The 12,270-nt window shown below is 42.9% G+C and overlaps 1 long non-coding RNA gene across 3 annotated transcripts; it reads right to left on the reverse strand.

Moving 5' to 3' along the window:
* Positions 1 to 3,988: 3,988 nt before the first annotated feature.
* Positions 3,989 to 8,316, reverse strand: Gm35524. Of its 3 annotated transcripts, none has more exons than XR_880911.2 (4): positions 8,106 to 8,316; positions 7,415 to 7,458; positions 6,563 to 6,906; positions 3,989 to 4,849 (listed from the first exon to the last, which is right to left on the reverse strand). It is a non-coding gene; the product is annotated as a predicted gene, 35524 (long non-coding RNA). The 3 variants fall into 3 exon arrangements; XR_880910.2 differs by having other exon boundaries at positions 4,821 to 4,849; positions 7,415 to 7,560; positions 8,106 to 8,278; XR_001785036.2 differs by lacking the exon at positions 8,106 to 8,316 and having other exon boundaries at positions 4,821 to 4,849; positions 7,415 to 7,788.
* Between the last annotated feature and the right edge of the window lie 3,954 nt (positions 8,317 to 12,270).

The following is a 12,270-nucleotide window of genomic DNA, read 5'->3' on the forward strand; positions in this document are numbered from 1 at the left end:
GTGGGATTAATATAAAAAAATGGCCATCCTAACAAAAGCAATTTACAGACTCAATGCAATCTCCATCAGAATTCCAACACAATTCTTCACAGATCTTGAAAGGACAATTTTAAGCTCCATATAGAAACACACACACACACAAACCCACAAACTAGGTAGCTAAAAAAATCTTGAATAAGAAATTATCTGCTGGAGCTATCACTATCCCTGATTTCAAGTTGTACTACATAGGTAAAGTAATAAAAACAGCATAGTATTAGCACAAAAATAGATATGTTCATTAGTGGAATCGAATTAAAGGTCAGACATAAATTCACACACCTATGAACACTTGATTTTTTTTTATAAAGAAGCCAAAACTCTACAATAAAAAAAATTACAGCATCTTCAACAAATGGTGCTGGTCAAGCTGGATGGCTATATGTAGAAGAATGCAAGTAGATTCATAGTCATCACCCTGCACAAAACTCAACTCCAGATGGATCAAAGACCTTAGCATAGGGCCAGATACACGGATTCTGTTAGAAGATAAAGTGGAGAATAGTCTTGAATTCATTAGCATAGGAAGAGGACACAATGTTAGCACAGACCCTAAGCTCAACAATTAACAAATGGGACTTTATGTTCTCGGTCCAGCAAAGGACCCTGTCATTTGGATAAAGTGACAGCCTACAGAATGAGAAAAAAATGTTGTATTAACTACATATCCAATAGAGGGCTAATATCCAAAATATATAAAGAACTCAAGAAACTACACATCAAGAAAACAAAGAACTCAGTTAAAAAGAGGACGCAGGGGCGGGGAGGGGGGTATAGGGAACTTTCAGAATAGCATTTGAAATGTAAATAAAGAAAATATCTAATAAAATAAAATAAAATTTAAAAAGAGGATGCAGATCTAGAGAACTCTCAAAAGAGGAAACTTAAATGGCTGAGAAACACTTTAAAAATTTTTCACTATCCATTGTCATCAGAGAAATGCAAATCAAAACTACTTTGGAATTTCATTTTACTCCAGTCAGAATGGCTAAGACCAATAACACAAGTGACAGCTCGTGCCATTGAGGGTGTGGTGAAAGGGGAGAGACCCTCCATTGCTGGTGGTAGCGAAAACTTGCCCAACCACTGTGGACATCAGTGTGGTGGTTCCTCAGGCAGATGGGAATAGATCTACCTCAAATCCAGCTATCCTACTCTTTGACATATACTCAAAGGATGCTCCACCATACCACAAGGACAGTTGCTCAACTATGTTCATTGCTGTCCTATTTGTCCTGTTCTATTTGCCAGAAATTAGAAACAACCTAGATGTCCCTTGACAGAAGAATGGAGTACTACTCAGCTGTTTAAAATTAAATTCTCAGGCAAACGGATGGAACCAGGAAAAAAAAATCATCCTGAGGCTACTCAAGTAATCCAGACACAGAAAGACAAATATAGTATGAATTTGTTCATATATGGATATTAGCCATGGTTAATTCATAATAACCTTGTTACAATCTGTAGAACCACAGAGCTTAGGTTAAGAGTAAGAGGCTGGGGCCCAGCAGGCAGACAGAACTCTCTAGGAAGACAAATAGAATAAACAGTAATGGATGAACAAAGTATGTGTTTGGGAGGATAGTTTGGGATGAGAGGATTGAGTAAAGAGGGGAGAGAGGGTTGCAGGAGGAAATATGGGGGAAAACAGCTAAAGTGCAGGGCATTTGAGGGGTAGTATGGAAACCTAAGACAGTAAACACTTCCTAAAATATAAACATATATGACAGTGATCTAAATGAAATCAGCAAATAAGGATTGAGACATAGTCTCAACAGGCCATATTTGGTCAACAATTGAAGTTTCCAGCATCAGAATTGGATTGCATCTAATGGAGCTGTTGATCAAAGAGAGCAAATGGGAATATCCAAGCCCATTGCCAAGACTACAGATTGCTCTCCACACACTGACAGCAGGGCCCCATTACTGAAGACAACACACTGAACACGAAAATGTCAAGATGGTGGTGCCTACATAGAGCCTCTACCCCTATGTTCTACCATCCTAGGTACAGGAAGGTATTCTGCATGCTGCCAAAAGAGAAACATAAACACCCAGTCATCCACAAACCCTCTGTTACAATGTTCTGCCTTCAAGATATAATCATGCAATGGCGGCACAAAGCTCGTGGGAGTAACCAACTAATATCTGATTTGACTTAAGGCCTACTTCATGAGGTAGAACCCAAACCCGACACTGGGTGACCAAGAATCAAAGACTAGATAGCCCAGGGACCTAGGATGAAACAAAATACAACTGTTATAAATAAATAAATAAATAAATACATACATACATACATATCGCAGTAACGTGACTCCTAATGACATTCTGCTTATACTTATCTCCAAGTGCCTTGCTCAGCCATCATCTTTTACTCCAGTCAGAATGGCTAAGACCAATAACACAAGGGATGGCTCATGTCATCGCATCCATCATCAGGCTTTGTCCTGAAGCAAATGGATAGAGATGCAGAAGCCCACATTCAGACGTTATGCAGAGAAAAAGAGTCTTTAGAACACACAGCCCTAAATGGAGTGTTTCTACCAAATCTTCCCCCTCAGGATGCAGGGAACACCATGAACAAGGAGTGTCCTTTGCCTGTATATTTCGGCGGTTCAGTGTTTTCATGAGGCTCCTGTTGTGTGAACAAGTGGCTCTCCATTTCTTGAGTCTTCTTTTGGACTATTTCCATCTATTTGCTTGTTTGGTCCAATTCTGATGTGTTCGTTTTTGTTTTATCTTATTATATTTGATTATTATCCCAAGGAAGCCTACTTGTTATCTAATGAAAGGCAGAAGGGGTGGATCCAGATGGGGGGCTAGGGAGGAGTGGGAGGGGCAGTGGGAGGAAAACCCTAATCAAGATGTATTATGTGAGAAAAACATTATTTTCAATAAAAGGAAAAAGTGTTATAAATAAATAGATAGATAGATAAATAAATAAAATGAAGGATCGCTTTCCTTTTCATCCTCCAGGAAGGAAGTTGTTAGGCCTCCCAGGTGAGGCTCCGACAGGTACAGTGTTTTGTGGCCCAATTGGGTGCCCTACGTGTGGGTGTGATGGAAGAGCCTGCTGAGGAGTGTTCTCTTCTCCATCGTCCATGCAGAGGAGGCCCAGCATTACTGAGCCTGCTACTCACTCATTTGAAACACATCAATCTAACAGGAAAAACTGCTAGATGTAAAATATATTCCGCTGAATTTTTTTAATTCATTTATTTTGTACATCCATCTGTAGGTCTTTGGCAGGTACATTTTTGGAATGGTATGTGTGTGGAGATCAGAATATAAATTATAGAAATCAGTTCTCTCCTTCCAACATGTGGAAGGTTCAAACTCAGGTTTGACCCTCATCGACTCTGCCTCCCCAGAAAGGGTTTCAGAGAAATACTGTTTGAAATCCTGAAGGCGATTCTCCTAAAAAGCAGTTGCTGAATGCCCTGAGCCAGTGCACTGTCGCCTGAAGGCTGTGGCATGCCTGCTCTTTATCCTAGCATGAAAAGAGCAGCCAAAAAACATGTTTCAAAATGCTTTGTAGATAAAAGGTACCATCCCTGTTCCTCCGACAGCATCCGACTTTTGCAGCCCACAGAAGTCCCAGCTTCTCTGCGTCCCCAGAGGAGGGAGGCCAGTGAGGCAAACAGCAAACTCTTTCAAAGTAACCATTCATTTAGCACCAGAAGCTAGGTGAATGGCTGGACATTCCCTGTCCTTTAAAATGCCAAACAAATCATGAGACATGCCTTCCTAACCCCAGCTGACCCCCAGCAAGAAGTCTCCTTAAGACAAGCTGATTCCCTGATATCAGATTAGAATTAACCCACTCCTGCTCAGCTGACAAAGGAAATCAAAGATAATAGGTGATGGTCCAGCCAGATGACTAAGCCAGTAAGGGGCCTCCAAACCTGACTCTCTGAGTTAAATCCCTAGAACCTACATGGTGGGAAGATTTTTTTTTTTTTTTTTTTTTTTTTTGGTATTTTGAGACAGGATTTCTATTTGTAACCTCTGCTGTCATGGAATTCGCTCTGTAGAACCAGGCTGGCCTCAAAGTCACAGAGCTATGCCAGCCTTTGCCTGGGATTAAAGGCGTATACCACCACCCCCGTTCTCTGATCACTGAGGCATGAACACCCACACACTTTTATTGTGGATGCGTGTGTACACACACTAATAAATATAATTAAAATGTAGAAAACAAAGGTACAAGATGAGAGAGAAGGTGCTGAAAGGATCTGTCCAACTCTAAGGATACCACTTGCAGCTTCTCCAGAGCTCACACACTGATGGCCTTCTCTTCAAGGACTGCTACAAGGAGCTGAGTTGTTCAGTCACAATGAAAAGGACTCCAGAGAGGTGCCTTTTGCCTGTTGCCATGTGAGGACATGGCTAAAAGCAGCATCTATGCAGCAGGAGGTATCCCTTGCCAGATGCCAGCATGCTAATCTTGCTGATCTCGCTGATCTCGGGCTTCCAGCCTTCAGAATAGCAAGTGGTGAGATGCCTGTTGTTAAACTGCCAGTCAGGTGCTGTGTCCCAGCAGTAGCAAAGGCCTCGCTGCTTTCCTTTCCCCTTTCCATGGTTCTGAGGTGGAACAGAAAAACTCAATGAGGACATGGGAAGGCAAAGAGTTCCTTGCTGGGGCTACTGACCAATCCTCCAGTCAAGAAGTGAGAATTCCAAGGCTGGAGAGACCACTCAGTGCTGAACAGTTACGAGCTGAGCTCTTCCAGAGGTCCTGAGTTAAATTCCCACAGCCATCTGTAATGGGATCTGAGGGCCTCCTCCAGTGTGTCTAAAGACAGCTGCACTGCATAAAATAAATAAATAACATAAAATAAATAAGTAGTACTCACATTCATTCAATCAATCAATCAATCAATCAATAAATAAATAAACAAAACAAATGACAGAGAAACACTGAAATGGTCCATGTCTATTGCTAAGACAGTTGAGATTCTCCCTTGAGGATCACCGCCCAGTCTTCGGTATGTCTCACTCTCTTCGAGTCTCCCTTGAGAAGCTCATACCCACACCTGGATATGTATATGTTTTATTCTTTTCTTAACTTTTGTGCATAAAATCTCTTCTTTAGAGCAGGAGAGATCGCTCAGCATTTAAGAGCATTATCTGCTCTTCTGGGGGGTCCTGAGTTCAATTCCCAGCAACCATACGGTGGCTCGCAACCATCTGTAATGGGATCTGAAGCTCTCTTCTGGTGTGTCTGAAGACGGCTACAGTGTACTCATATGGATACAATAAAAATCAGTCTTGAAGAAGCCCTTTGCTGACTAGCTCCTTCAGCCATGTTCCCCTTCAGCACTTTTTTGCTTTTATTAAAACCCCTACCTCTGCTCCCCACACACTAGTCTTAAAATTCTTCCTGTGTCAAATCCAAGAATCTTGAGTTGGCTTCAGTCACAGTTCCTTCAAGATCACGGGAACTACTAGGGCTGCTAATGGTGCTGAGAGTGATGGCGTGGAGCTGTTCCTGTGTCCCCTCACTGCTGACTGGCCCTTTGTTCCCTGGCTAGTCACAATCTCAGTGATGTTCCAGATGGTTAGGAGACTGGGGGCCCCTGGAGCCACCTGTACTCGGGTCCCAGGAGGAGGGACACTTGCAGACAGTGGTTACTAGCTGGGTCTGAGGTGCATGCTGAAACCCTGGCCCCTTGGGTGGCTGGGGATGGAGGACAGCAAGTTCAAGTTCAAAATGTACTGAGACTGTGTCCCCAAAGAAAACAAAACAAAAGTCATGGTCATTAAAAGACAAGAAAAGAAAATGCAGTCAAAACCTCAGGCTTAAGATTTGCAAGAGAGAGTTTTCTTCCTCTGAGACCTCTGTGGTTGCACACTGAGGCCATAAAGAAAGCCTTGGCCTGGGATCTCCTGGGGTTCCCACGCCCTGTACTACCACCAAACCCACAGCTCTTTTATGTGTTCTACAGCCCTTTATCAGACTTTAAAGATAGCCTTTTGCCTGCAGAGAAAAGGAATTCTTTTGCAGTACTGTTTCACAGCTCTGCTCTTTGCTCCAAGAAGATCAATAAGCTAAGGGGTGTTTAGGGAAACAACCCCTGCTCATTGAATCAGAGAGGGCTTCAGAAAGCAGTGGAAGAGCAAAGCTGCTCTACACACCCTTTCACATCCAAACACAAGTACATATTCATTTACTTCATGTCCTACTTTGTTTCTGATTGCTGTAGAAAGCATGGACTAAGAACAACTTAGGGAAGGAAAGGGTTATTTGCATACAGGTCCCAGTCATAGTACATTACTGAGGGAAGTTAGGGAAGGAGGCAGAAGAAGCTGATGTCTTGGAGGAATGCTGCTCACTGGCTTGCTCCCCATGACTTATTCAGCCTGCCTTCTTATAGAACTCAGGACCACTAGACCAAGGGTAGCACCACCCACAGTAAACTTCGCCCTTTTACATTAATCATTAATCAAGAAAATTGGAGGCCTTTTTCTCCTTTGAGGTTCCCTCTTCTCAGACGACTCTAACTTTTGTCATAAAACTAACCAGGCTAGCTCAGGTTCCTGAAATGAAATGATGATGCTTTCTTTCTTCACAACGTTCCCCTTCTCCAGGAGGTGGGCCACAAAGCAGATGACAACACAGTTGTCCTTGACTGCCAACCTATCTTTTCCAGGCCACCGTGTCCCTTCAGTTTCATTCTCCACCCCACATGAGCAGTAAGTACCACATGCAGCATTAAGGTCCATGTAGAATCAAACAGGAGGAGGGGTGGAGGCAGAGGCTTTGGGTAGAGTGTCTTTGCTGGGCCCCAGTGCCCTGCTCGGGCTAGCTGGGGGGCAGGGGGCAAGTGGAGGGACCAGCACCAGTTCAGAATAGCTCCTCCTGTCCTAAAAAATCAAAAACACAGTGAGGTCAACAATGAGTGCCAATCTCCTGCTGAGTCCATGGTTCTGAAGCTCACTGCAATATGTATGTGTGTATGTATGTATATGTATGTATATATATATGTGTGTATGTATATGTATGTATATATGTATGTGTATGTATGTATATGTGTATGTATATATGTATGTATGTATATGTGTATGTATATATGTATGTGTGTATATATGTATGTATATATGTATGTATATGTATATGTATATATGTATGCTTGTCATAGAATTGCAGAAACTCTTGCCATCCATTCCCTGCCCTCCATAAGAGTGCAACCAAATAAAGCAAAGTTTGATTCACTGAAGCCCAACTTGAGGCCAATTTCTTCACTGGGCTAGCTTACAAAACATGGGTAAGGGGTTACATACAGGAGCACAGATAACTCATAGAAGCTGCGCCACCCGGAAGTCTCACCAGCATTTAAGACAACTTCCCCATAGCTACATAGAAAGCACTCACCCTGCTTCAGTCGACTTTCCAGCCTCTGTGTGCTCTGGCAGCTCCTGGGACAAAAAAGCCACATGCAATTAGGACAGAATTGTATGTAAATGGCAGAGAGGCACAGCTGCAATCTCAGTCAAGGGTCCAGGGGGCTTCCCCACCTCCTGTGAGAGAGAGATTGTCAGCAGTAAGTAAGCCCAATCTGGAGGGTCTTGCACAAGTCATTAAGCTGTCCTGCTGACAACGAATGGCTGTTAGGGTCAGAGAATGTCTTGTACTCAGCTGTTTTCTGTGAACGAAAGTTTCTGGGAAAAAAAACTGCATCTCACACTGAACCTTCTCTACAAAACTAACTGATTCAAACTTCAATGCTGTGGAGAAGCTGAGATGTTGCAGGTTGAGAGCCTGATTACAGTTTATCCTGGGCTATCCTTACCCCCTATGTGTCGGACCTGACACCTTTGGGATGAAAGTGTAAGCTTTCGGGAGACCACTGGCTTCCATAAACCGAAGACCGAGCAAGCTTCTAGTATTGTATGAGGCCGCAGTGGAGCCTTCTCTGCTTGTTTTAATCTGCCCACCTGGTGCATGCCATTCTGTCACTATAAGAACTTCATGAAGCAGTTACCATGCTGGAACATGGGATTTGAGGTAACCTGAATGTGTTCCCAGGTCATGGTCACTTATAGTTTGCTCCAGAATAAAGTACCTCTTTGTGCTTGAGGTGAGGTGCTGTTTTTGCATTAACATTCCCTTTATACACGCATCTGATGGGTTGAGAGCTTCTCCTGAGAACAGTCGTCCTAGATTCACCATCCAATTGGGAAAGCAGATGCAGACAGGTGTTCTTTCCCCATTGCAAATCACGGGCTGATTGAGTGGATTTTCCCTGCTCTGGCAAGTCAGCCCTTGGGCCTTTCCTGTATAAAATCATTGGAAAATACTTTTCTCACGCAGAGAGAGAGAGAGAAAAAAAAAAAAAATACGCACCTCTTACCAGAACTGAAAAGGGGCTGAGAGCTAGTTTCTGGCAGAAACTAACAAGCCTCCTCTAGCTTTTTTTCCACTTTGTTCAATCCAAGCAAAATCTCCCTGTACAAATCAAAGAGGAAACACAGGATGGGTAAGGCTTTGCATTTCAAAGTAGTTTTAAACAGGGCGTGCACTTGAAAAATGCGAGTTAGGGAAATCCTGTCAGCTGGGCTCTCTTAAACAAAGAAAAAGCTGAGGATTTAAACAAGAAATACAAAACACTCTTAAAAAAAAACACACACACAACTTTGCTAAGACCATTAATCAAGGTTGTTGTTGTTCTTAAAACCACATAATTTGTTTGTTTATTTGTTTATTTGTTTATTTATTTATTTACTATGGGGTTGAGGCACATGCCCACCACGGTAAGCATTTGGAGGTCAGACCTCTTATGGGACTTGGTTCTCTACCTCAACTATATGGGTTATAGGGCTTGGCAGACCGCAAGCATCTTAAGTCACCTTTTAGGCTCCTCTGTCAAGCTTTCATTTTAAATTATTCACCTGGTAAGATTGGGTTTTGAAAATCTCGTATTGGGAGACTGATGAGAAAGTTCCGCTCGTAGCCACCCAAACCTGGCAACTTGAGTTTGACTTCTGAAAGGTGTCTTTTGGAGAATTTATTAAATGGTGAATCCAAAAAGCAGGTATAATTTATGTTTTAAAAATATAGAACAGGTGGGGTATGGTGGCACATCTGTAATCATAGTACTTGGGAGGCTGAGGCACGTGGATCAAAAAATGAAGGACTACTCAAGCTACAAAACAAGACTTGTCAGAAACAAGGTATTCATAGTGAAACAGGCTCATCTCCAAACACAACTTCATTTCCACCCATATTTCAAAACTGGTTCCTGCTCCAGAGCGTTTTGCATGCAGTGCCAACGATGACCAGCAGGTGGCGCCATGAGGGCTCAAGCAGGCCGGCAACTAGAAGCGAAAGCTAGGTAAGGTGGTCAGCTCCTACCTCCATATTTACAGCACAGATACCTGCAAAAGGCAAACTGTGTTCTCCTGATTTCTTTCTGTTTAAACATATTTGACATTCCATCTTTTATTAACATGTTCATATCTGAGACAATTCTCTGTACACTGCCACACTGCCTCAGCACAGGGTATCAATCACAGACCCCATAAAAACATTATATATGTCTTAATTGTCTTGAAAACTTGGCAGAGTAATTGAAAGATTCAAAGGTCAAAAAAAAATCTACTTTGTCTTTCTTACTTTTTAGAAAACAGAAACCCAACAACACAAAGATTGATAGGAATACATTTCCTCGTCTCTTCCGCATGTTGTATTATGCAGTAGAGATGTCAAGCTGACAGGATTGTGTTATGTCTTCTGTCTGACGAAGAACATGCCTTAGCATGCCTATTAATTGAGATGCTAACTTATAAAGAAAAGGGCTGACTGGAGAAACCATGAAAGAGTCAACGCTGAGGAAAGCATTTCTGCTGACTGGTAAGAGCCAATCCCAAGACAATACATCACATTGGAACAATCATCCACAGTTTGCACAAAGACCCATGTGAGAGAAGACCAATGGGTGGCTCTTTCTAGAGGAGAGCGAGGCAGGGTTCTAGAGCATTGCTGTCCATAGCATTGGGCTCATTACACCTTCTTAGACTCCACGTAGGAACAAGTCCCAAGTCCACACATAGGGGCAGTTGTTCACCTTGGCAGCAGTAGGTAGCCCAGGTTGGCCAACTCCCTTCCTCTGCCTCCTAAGTGCTGGGATTACCAGCCCAGCTAGCCTAGCTGTGAAATATTTCTTCTAAGACAGGGTCTCACTATGTGTGCTCTCTCTCTCTCCTCGCTCTCTCTCTCTCTCTCTCTCTCTCTCTCTCTCTCTCTCTCTCTCTCACACACACACACACACACACACACACAAACATACAAAGAGAGAGAGAGAGAGAGAGAGAGAGAGAGAGAGAGAGAGACCTGAGAATGTCTCCTAAATACAGCAGTGGAATTAACTGAGATATCCAGGATTATAAACTTGCTGAGTGAGATGAAGCCTCTGTTTCTCCTTGGAGGCGAGCGTCTGGGAGCACTCAGGCAGGCTGTCTCCAGATGTGGGCTCTAGAAGTGAGCGTCTGGAAACAGGCAGGCAAGATGTCTCCAGGTGTGGGCTTAGAAGGGCTCTATGCTGTTCTCTTACTAATCTAGGTTAGTTACTTCTAGGCGATGCATATACTTGTTTCAGTAATAAGGAAAACCATCAGGAAACTTCATTTAAGCCTGGTTTACATAGTCAGGCTAGGCAGGACTACATAGCGAGACCCTGTCTTAAAAGAAAAAAAATAATAATACAGCTGGGCTTGGTGGATGACACCTGTAATCCCAGCATACAAGAGGCAGATGAAGGAAGATCTGTAGGTTGGCCAGCCTGGGCTACATAGTAAGTCCTAGGACAGTCTGAATTATAATATGAAACCTGGCCTGGGGTGGTGGGGTGGTGCTAGAGTGATGACTCAGTTTGAGAACACTGATCTGTTCTTTCAGAGGACCTGGCTTCTATTTCTAGCACCCACATGGCAGTTCACAACCTTCTACCTCTCCAGTTCCAGGGGATCCTGACACCCTCTCCCTATCCTACAGAGGCACCAGACACTCATGCGATATATATGCAGGTACAACACTCATACACTTAAGATAAAGCATTAATTAAAATTTTACTGAATGTTTGGCCCATGTGCTTGTTGACTTTTGCCAACTCAACACAAATCTAGACATATCCGAGAATAGGAAATCTTAATTGAGAAAATGTCTCCATTAGCCTGGACTGTAGGCAACTGTCTAGGGCATTTTCCTGAATGATGATTTATGTGGAAGGGCCCAGCTCAATGGAGGTGGTGCTGCCACTCCTGGGCAGATGGTCCCTGGTGGTACAAGCAAGTAGTCTGAGCAAGCTGTGGGAGCAGTCTAGTAAGCAGCATTTGTCTACGGCATCTGTTTTGGTTCCTGCCTCCAGTTCCTAGTTCCCTCGGTGACGGAGTAAACATAACCTGAGAGTTGTAAACCAGAAACCCCTTTTCTTCCTCAAGTTGCTTTTGCTTATGGTGATTTATCACAGCAATATAAACCTCAAGGAACACAACCATGTAGTTATAACCAAGTAGTAATAAGCAATAGCAGAGTTAAATGCATAGAAGGAAGATATGCATTTTGCATGTATTATAAGCAGAATGAAATCAAATTGTATACATTAATAAAGGAGATACCTAGGTCATAGATTGCTGAGAATCTGGGCAGTAGCCTCTCTGGTTTGATGTGTTCCCTCCTAAATTCAGATGTCCAAATGGAACAGCTAAAGTGGAAGGATGAAGAGGTGAGCTAAGGCCTCGGGTTCTTCCCCTTGGGAATGGGCTGGGATCCTGGTAAGAGCACCTTTGTCTTCCTCTCGCCTTTCTCTCTCTCCCTCCCACAGGTGCAGCCACACAAGACCACGTTGGAAACGGAATGTGGTTCTCATTAGATCCTGAGCCTGCTGGTGCCTTTATCTTGGACTTGCAGCTTCCAGTGCTGTAAGAGATGAATCTCTGTCCTTCATAAATTAACCAGTCAATGGCACTTAGTTACAGTAGCACAGAGGAACCAAAATGAAGGCTAATTTTATTCTTTTCTTCATTTCATGTTTCTACAATGAGCCTGCATTACCTTCAGTATCAAGAAACAATATTTTTAATGAAATAAAAAAATGAGCTAGGACACATGGCATAATCAAAACTCACTCAAAATGGCCTGGAGACTTAAATGTAAACTCTAAATTATAAAACTTGTAGAAGAAATCATTGCTTTGCATTTACCAATGATCTTAGCAGACTGAAAATACAAGT

The sequence above is a fragment of the Mus musculus genome, chromosome 5, assembly GCF_000001635.26.
Source record: "Mus musculus strain C57BL/6J chromosome 5, GRCm38.p6 C57BL/6J".
Classification (NCBI taxonomy): Eukaryota; Metazoa; Chordata; class Mammalia; order Rodentia; family Muridae; genus Mus; species Mus musculus.